Here is an 8,589-nt window from a genome sequence, read left to right as displayed (position 1 = left end):
GACAAGCAGTGGGCTCCCTGGCAGCAGGCTGGCAGCAGAAAGCATGGCTGGCAACACAAGAGGGAAACACACATTCATGCCTTTGGATCCTGCACATTACTTGGAAGTGTCCAGGCCGTGAGGACACCAACAGCCCTGCTGGTCCCAGCCCCCCCTGCCCCCCAGGCCTCCCCCCACACCCAGCCCAGACCCCCATCTCAGCCCAGCCTGGGGCCGTCAGTTGCTGCCCTGTGATGCTGCAGTGGTGCTGGCTCCAGCCCTGCCACAGCCCTGTCCCTGCCCAGCCACAGACCCCCCCGACCGCCACCCTGCCCCCAGCCCTGGCGCCGGCCCACGGGTGACCACCAGGCCTGGCCTTGGCCCAGCCTGGCCCCATGGCAGTGCCGGATGCCCTCCTGGGACTGGTGCCGCCCCGGCTGCCCCCGGGGCCCTGCGCCCTTGCGGGACAGTGGGACAGGCGCTGGGGTCCAGCCCCAGCCCTACCCTACTGGCAGCCCCCTGACACTGGCCCAGGGAGTTGCTGGCCCCCTCCCAGCACCCTGCAAGAAAGTAAATGGCATCAGGGAACAGAATTTTTCAAGGTATGAAGGCATCTAATGATGCCTATTGGGATCTGTTGAGGTTTTCCAAAGCACGTGGGTGGCCTCAGTGCTGTGAGTTAGGGGACCAGTAGTTCTGCCATGTCACATTAGACCCCTTTTCTCATCTTTACCAGCAGCTTTAAATACCTTTACCCAGCTGGTCTTAAGAGAAAACTATGTACCACACTTTTCTATTTTAAGACTCCTCTAGTGCCTATGACTGTCTCAAAGCATGCCCAGAGTGCTCCCAACATGACAGAGCCATGCAACCGATGCCAGTGGAAATCTGACTGAAGAAAGTGAGAATTGTTTTTTAAATATCTCAGAAGGTTTCCTTGAGAGGAGAACTTTGCCCATGCCTTATACTGAGAGGTCTGGGTTAATGTAAAATTCAGCTGCAGCAACCACTTACTTTTAAAACATATCCAGAAGAAGAGGTTCTGTCCCATCCTCCCACCCTTTCCCTAGGTTTCTTAGACCATTTGGTCAAATAATGAGAGCTGTTTTCAGAAATTCCTGCCTCACAGGAAAGGTTCTAGCACTTTCCCTTCGCTCTGCTCAACCTGGGAGACTGTGCCAACATAATTTAACTTTGTTGAACCAAAAAACCCACCATGACTCCATAGCCCAGCCATTAGGGTACTCACTTGGAAGGAAGGAAGGAATGCTGGGTTCTGGTTCCTGCTCCCCTGATTGTTTTTTGCTGTGTGTGTTACCCATGATTGGAAATCCATCAGACAGTAGTGGGAACTGACCCTGAATCACTCAGATTGTGGGATGGCAGCTTGACTCCTGGATTATCACTATAGAAAAATTTGGGAATGAAAGAGCAAAATACAGGAAGAATTGCATCTTCCTCATCCTTCTCCTTCTTGTGAGAAAGAATGCTCTCCTCTTTGACTATAGTGTCCATAGGGCCTCCCATAGAGATAGTTCAGAGCTGTGAAAACCTAACGGATGCACATGAAGAGGAAATCACCGCTCACCTTTGTTCCCAGTGGTGGTTGGCTTCAGGCAGCTGCAGACTGCTGCTCTGATAAGCACACAGGTGAAGCTTTGTGCTAAGCATTGATGCTAGGTGGGCACAGTGGTAGGTAGGCTGGCTTGGACACCAATCTGGTCCTGTACACTACTCTGGGGGAGACAGATGTATAAAGGTAAGGTGTTAGGATGTTTAAGTTTTGGTTGTCCACAACCTTTATTGAATAATGTCCCTAGATATCTATTTTTTGCAACAGAATACTGATACATGATACATTAGACTTTTTCATTGAAACTATGGTGCCATTAATATCAACAGCAGCAAGTTCATTGTCTTCAATGAGGAACTTTGAGACAAGAGTTTTGTCTGGAGCTAAGGTGAACAGTTCTTCTGTTTATTTTTTGAGTTTTTTCTTTATTTCCTAATGCTTTTAGGAATAAAACTGAAGTACTAGGATTATAAATTACCATGACTCTTTACATGGGATTGAACCAATAAAGCCATTCAGAAGATTACTGACTTGATGAAATGGGTTTGCCTCTGAAACATGTCCATTGCCTTTGACATTACACAACTTCTTTACATGTAATATTCTGCAGCCTCCTGAAGTGTTCTCTTTCATTTTTCTTTGGAAACAGTAAATACTAAGGGTGACCACTGTAGCATACAACAAAGAGAAATCTGTCTGAATGGCATCCAGCTGGCCATATGTACATCTCAACAGTGTAGAAATTCATGTCTGAGCTACCTGTTTAGACTCCTCTTATAACCAATGCAGAGAAATAAGCAAATCTAGGCTGCAAGTCATCTGATTCTAAAATAGATGTCCAAAGAGGTTAGATGAGTTTGCACTGTAGATATGTAAAGTTAGGGTGAATGAATCCCCCCCTACAAGATTGAATTTGTTAAAAGCAATAGAAGCAACGGTCAGTCAGGAAAGAGCATGAGTATTATATTCTATAAGGGTGTCGTGATTACTCATTGATTCACTGACCTTTTTGATCAGTCGTAATCCAGCCAGCAGGAAATGAGCCTGCTTGCTCACCAGGCTGGTACGATGAGACTCTTCTGCTGTGCTGGAATACCCCTGTCAGAGCCACAATGTTGAAATAGAGATTCCAGCTCCACCAAAACAACTCCTTCACGGACTCCTCTTGGTATTCTTATCAGAGAGCACTTTGCATTAGCAACTGACTCTAAGTAACAAAGGGACATTTTTTTGAGCCCATATCCACTTTTTAATCATGATGTCTGGAATCATTAAAATGGAATTTGACAATAAAACCTCAACGGAACAATAAAACTGTGAGGGTTTTGTGGGGTGTGAGGAGGGAAGGTTGTTTTTGCTTTTGCACAACAATCTCATCCAAGGTTATGTTCTTCTCAATGTTACCCAATAAAATCAAGCATACGAAGGAAAGACACACAGCCAAAATCTTATCCCTTTGGAATAGCAAAGGGACATTATAATCTTAAACATTATAATCTTAAATAATATAAGAAAAGAATGGTAGGAAGAAAGGCAGTGAGTCCCTGCCTTTGCTAGGTGAGATGAATCCCAACTAAAAACCCTATCTATTTAATGCAAGCTGGTGATTTATCATGCCAAAGCCAAAGAACTATTTCATGGCAACAGATTAGACATTGCACCTGGGTCAAACTATCTCCAAAGAACAATTTGTTACATCATTTAAGGGATTTTTGGGGAACATGTTGTTCTCAAAAGGGATTACATTTTGGGGGAAAAAAACAGCATGAACAGAAAAAGAAAAAGTTATAGTTTATGGTAAAATGTGAGTCAGTAAAGCAATGTCAGGAATGCCATAAACATGGAAGGGAACATTTATAGGTCCATTAGTGGAAAGAAAATCAACAACGAAGAAAAAGACAGAGACAGACAGACAGACAAAAGTAAACCTAATTTTTAAAAAGAAAGAAGAATCAAGCAAAACAGGGAAGTTCAATAGAAAGGAAAAAGAATAAAGATATTGAACTTATCAAGATCTGATGATTTGTTGCACTCAGCTCAGTGTGAGGGACATTTGGCACTGATCCACATTTGTGTCCGGACTGTCATGTTGAAAGCCAGTTCAACCTGTTCTTCAGGCAATGTCAAATCTCACCCAAATTTGACAGGCTGTCATGGCCTCTAAGAAGCGGCTGTCGCAGGTGGGGGTCACCAGAGCAGAGTCTGGTAGCCAAAGGCTGACCCGAGAGACAGCTCTGCCAGCCCTATCACCTCCAGAATTTGCCCAAGGAACTGGAACCACTTGGTTTCCATCTGGGAAGGGTCCTAGGGCACTGCAAATCTGGCCCAAGTATTCTTAGAGACATGATTAAATAAGGCAGCAGGGTTTGTTTTTAAATTAATATGGGAGATTATCAGTTTAAATTCTGAGAGAGGATTGAAACCACAAAATTAAAAGCTAGATCCTTGGCTCTGCTGTAAGACCTGTCCTGACTGCTTAGCCAAAGGTTTTCTGGCATGGTAGAAAACTCATCCTATTTAAGTCAATTTAGGCTGGATTCAACTCTCCCCAGTCTAGGGGATGTTTGCCTTTGGGCTGTTTTGGTCAGCCAGTTACAGAGCAAATACCTAACCCTGCTGTGGGGTCAGAACTGAAAACTACCCCTGCAAAGGTTCAGGCTGTGCAATTCACTGAGAAGCTGCTCCGCCAGGGGACGGAGCCATCCCGATCTGTGGAAATGTTACACTGGGACCAAATTCAGGGACCAAAGGGAGGTTTGAATCTCTTCTGATGTTATCCATGGCAATTTGCTTACTCTTGATAATTATATATCAAGAGAACTGGCAGGTTTCCCCCCCCCCCCCCCCCCCCGTCAATAGCAATATTGTCATCCTTTCACTGAAGGGCTCTCTTTTCACGCAGTGGTTTGCATTAAATTGCTTTTTGTTCTTTTTGAGTCGTTCTTTATTGAACTCAAAGCTGACCCTTGGTTTATTTTGCAAAATGCTGAGCCTGCTTGGATTTCTCTGGGAGGTAGAGGGGTGATGTCATTCACCACTTGACAGGATTGGATACTTTATCTATCTGAACTTGGACATTGTGGAGGAATGGGAAAATCGTGCCTCTCTCTTTCTTTGTCAGATCCACTCACATATTCTTTTTCCTTGTAGAGAAAAACAAGTCTTCGCAGCAATATCCCTTCACCCCTAGATTTTATAAAATTTGCTAGAGCAGTCCAGAATTCTTTAAAAGACAGGAACAAGAGAAGAGGAAAAGGCGTGAAGAGATAACAGACAAGAGAGGTCCTCGAGCATAAGATAAGCTGTAATAGTCTTCCTTCCCAGGCTGTAAGGAGCTCAAATCCAGCTCATGTATTTCATCAGAGAATCTTCAATTTCTTCACCTATATTAACCAGTGCAAGGTTGGGAAAGTCTGTTAGGCCCATTTGTCATGAAGTCTAAAGTGCGCTAACAGCCTTGCAAATACAAGGTCATGCAGGAAAATGGATTTTTGCCACAAGGCACCGATATAGGCAAATGCAGTAGACTCAGGCTCTCACCCACGTGCTCTCTCAGCCCAGCCTCACCAAACAGTCTCAAAACATGTCAGCATGCCAACCATTTACACTGAAACCCTCTTAATCTTGTTAACATAAGAAGGTTAATTAGTGGAGAAGGTTCCAGGGATTGAATTAAAAGGATCAAAGTGTCACTAGCTTCAAACCTGCAATTAAATGAATATAATGTGACTCTTTCTAGGACCGCATTTTTGTAGTACTTGGTCTCTAAAAATTTGTCAGGACAGCTAATCCCAGGTTACTATATGAATATTGACTATTTTGTTGCTGTAATGCATTTTCTTTCTTAACTTTCAGCTGAAGATATTATTTCACTGTAATATAAATGTTTCCAAAACTTCATTTCATTATATTCATGCTAAAGCAGCAGTTACATTCTGAACCATTAAAGTTATCATTATTCAACTTGGCATTAATTTCATTGGTATTACAGTTAAAATCAGACAAGGAAAGATCTTCTGTATATTTGATTCTGCTTGGGATGAGAAAGAGGTTGAATATACTTACGATTGTCTTTGTTTAAAAAAAAATCTGTTAAAAGGTATTGTATTTTATTTTAAAATGCTTGTCAAACGCATCTTTGACTTAGTTTTAGTATCACTGATTAGCACTATATTAAGAGTAATGACTGTTAGGAAGTGAAGCCATGGAAATGAGTGTTGGCTATTCATGAGGGGATCCATTATTTGTTTCTATTCCCTGCTTGGACAAGTGTCTACTGTTGTAAATAATTTTCCCATGGATACAATCTGTTTGCAAGCATAGATTTCATTTTATGTTGAGACCCTGTGACACAGGATCAAAATTCTCTCTTTCAAGAGAAGCGCTGAGTTAGGAACTTGTATAATGAAGAAGATTAACACAGCAATGGATCATGCGCCAACGAAATACACTCGCACTCCATTACCGAATAGGAATTGAATTGCAATCACTTTTCCCTATGCTTAACAAAAGAGTTGTAAGCGTACTGCACTGATACCTGCGCTATTGCTGTTTCATATATAGACAGGCAAACAGACGGATCCTGTGGCAACAGGGCTCAAAACATCAGAGAAGGAAGTGGACGAGAATGGCATAACTAACTGCAACTGGGAGAGGCATTTAGGGAGCTGGAATGGAAATTGTGTGCACTGCGATGCGACCAGAGTGACAACACAGAAGCTTACAGCCTAATCTGATGGGAAGCGTGATGGACCCCTGGAGCATCTTGCAAATGGATCAAGGTCCAGAGTGTTTGTCAGCGCAGATGAGAAATTACAGACTACTGAACAGAACAGAGTGTGCTGAAAGGGGAAGGAAATGAGGGCTTGTTTTATAGTGGCTGGATTTCAGAAACATCCTCTGTGCTAAGCGGCCTTCCAGACCCTGAAAGAGTTTGTCATATTAGGCACAGGAAATTGTCTGTCAGATACTGTTTTGGGTATTGTGATTGTGGTACAGAGGATCCAGATGTGCTATCTCTGACATGCTTTATACCACAGCACAAACAGTGATGATGGATTACCTTCTCCCCATGATTTGAGATTCTGCTCTCGTTCTACACATGAACTCCTATTGTCACATGGAGGACTTCTGTTATTATCCTTTTGGGATTACTATCTCTCAGTCTTTCAATCAGTGGAGAAAGGATTTTTGAACCTGGAGTTTACAATGTGGCTAACTTGTTTAAATGTATTTTTTTAAATGTGTGTGTGTATATATACACAAATAAATATACAAATCATCCGAGAAAAAAGAAATACTAATAGCTTTAGGATAGGAAATATGCTACAGATATGCAAAGTTGTGGACAAAAGGCGTCAAGAGCAGTTTTTCAGAGCTGAAATTGGCTCTACTTCAAATATTCTCAAAGGACTAATTTTTTGGATGGCAGTGACTGCAAGTTGATTTTAGTAATGCGTGGCTCTAACTGTAATAACCATAACAAAGCTACGCAAAAGAAACAACTGCTCTGCATTTCATGCCGGTATGGAGACCTTTGTGAGCAGGTGGAATGTGTTTTATATCTTCCAAGAGGGACACTTAACATATTTCTAGTCATATGGCAGCCACTCCTGACATTTGAAACTATAGATTGTACAGGTGGTATAAACTTTCTGTGCTTGCAAATCCACTGTTCGAATTTATGCGTGTTCTCTGATGGCTATTACTCTAAGTTATGTTGGAATACAAATGTATCAGAGAGCTAGGAACTATGTAGGCAGAAACCAGAAATATGTACAAGAGATGAAACCAGCAACAAATGTTGACACTTACTCAAGAAAAGCAAGCCACCAGCTTGAATATTTAGACAATATTTCACAGGGGAACATAATTCAAGTACTGTGACATATTATGGAACCTCATATCACAAACATGCAAATGTCTCCAAAATACAAAATATAGAGAGCTTCTCTGAGCTGTTCTGAACTTCAGTGGATCTATTTATCAAATTAAGATTAGATAAATGAAGTGGAATTCGGTCACCTAACTGCATTTAGTGCCTTTTAGACCACTGAGGTCTTACGCTTGGGCTCCAGCTGCTGCTTGCAGAGACCAGGTGTATCCCTTGGGTCCTGTGTCACATCTGGCAGCCCTGTGCAGATTTCTTGGCCACCTGAGGAGATCTAAAATATGAGAACTACTTTCAGGCACCTGATTTATTCTCTTGATTTCTTGAAAAGAGTTTGTCTCAACTACCTGCTATTTAGGTAATTCTGCAGTCAGTCAGGCTGCTTGGATGAAAAAGTTAGAAGTCTAAAAAAGTTTGGTTTATGCTGGCAAATAGGATAGTTGTGTCTAAACTCTGCCATAAGCTGGATATCCAGAGAATGTACTTTTAGGAATGCTAATGGAGCTATGCTGGCTCACACTATCCTGGAAATAAGAGGACAATATGTTGTCTATGGTGTGCAACAGTTGACCCAGCTCTGAGGCTGAGAAACACACAAAAATGCTCTTGAGGATCTTGCGGACTTAGTGACTTGTTCACACGAAGATGTGCTGGGGAATCAGCAGAGCCATAGGCATTTTGACTGAATTAATTTGGTGGGCAGCAGAGAGGAAGAGAAGGCTGCCAGGAAAGGAACAACTGAAATATTTTAAAGTTGCAAAGTGCAATTCAGCTACAGTTTCCACATTGGGGCTTTCTCATGCACCTTGGAGAAAAATTATGTTGGCATGGGAAATGCTGGACTATTTGAAACCCAGGTGACAGAAGAAAGCAAGGCAGCACGGGATGCTGAAGCTAATAGTGATGAGTTGTCCTGAGGCTCTTCCATATGGCCAGGACGGCTCTCTCCTGCATTAGAGCTATAGGACACTTGGCAAATCCATGGCCCCAGATTTCTACTTTCTGTTGGCTCTTTAGAGTATGTCTCTTGCCTGTATCTTGCATGAGGTATGTGTCTTGCTGCTCTAACCCATGCAATGGTGTTGCTACACCTGTTGCAGGGCGCAGAAGGTCACCCGTAGCCTACAGTGTGACAGACTCTAACATG

This window comes from Dromaius novaehollandiae, chromosome 1 (genome assembly GCF_036370855.1).
Source record: "Dromaius novaehollandiae isolate bDroNov1 chromosome 1, bDroNov1.hap1, whole genome shotgun sequence".
NCBI lineage: Eukaryota > Metazoa > Chordata > Aves > Casuariiformes > Dromaiidae > Dromaius > Dromaius novaehollandiae.
The sequence above is the reverse complement of the archived record's forward strand: the minus strand, read 5'-3'. Positions refer to the sequence as shown.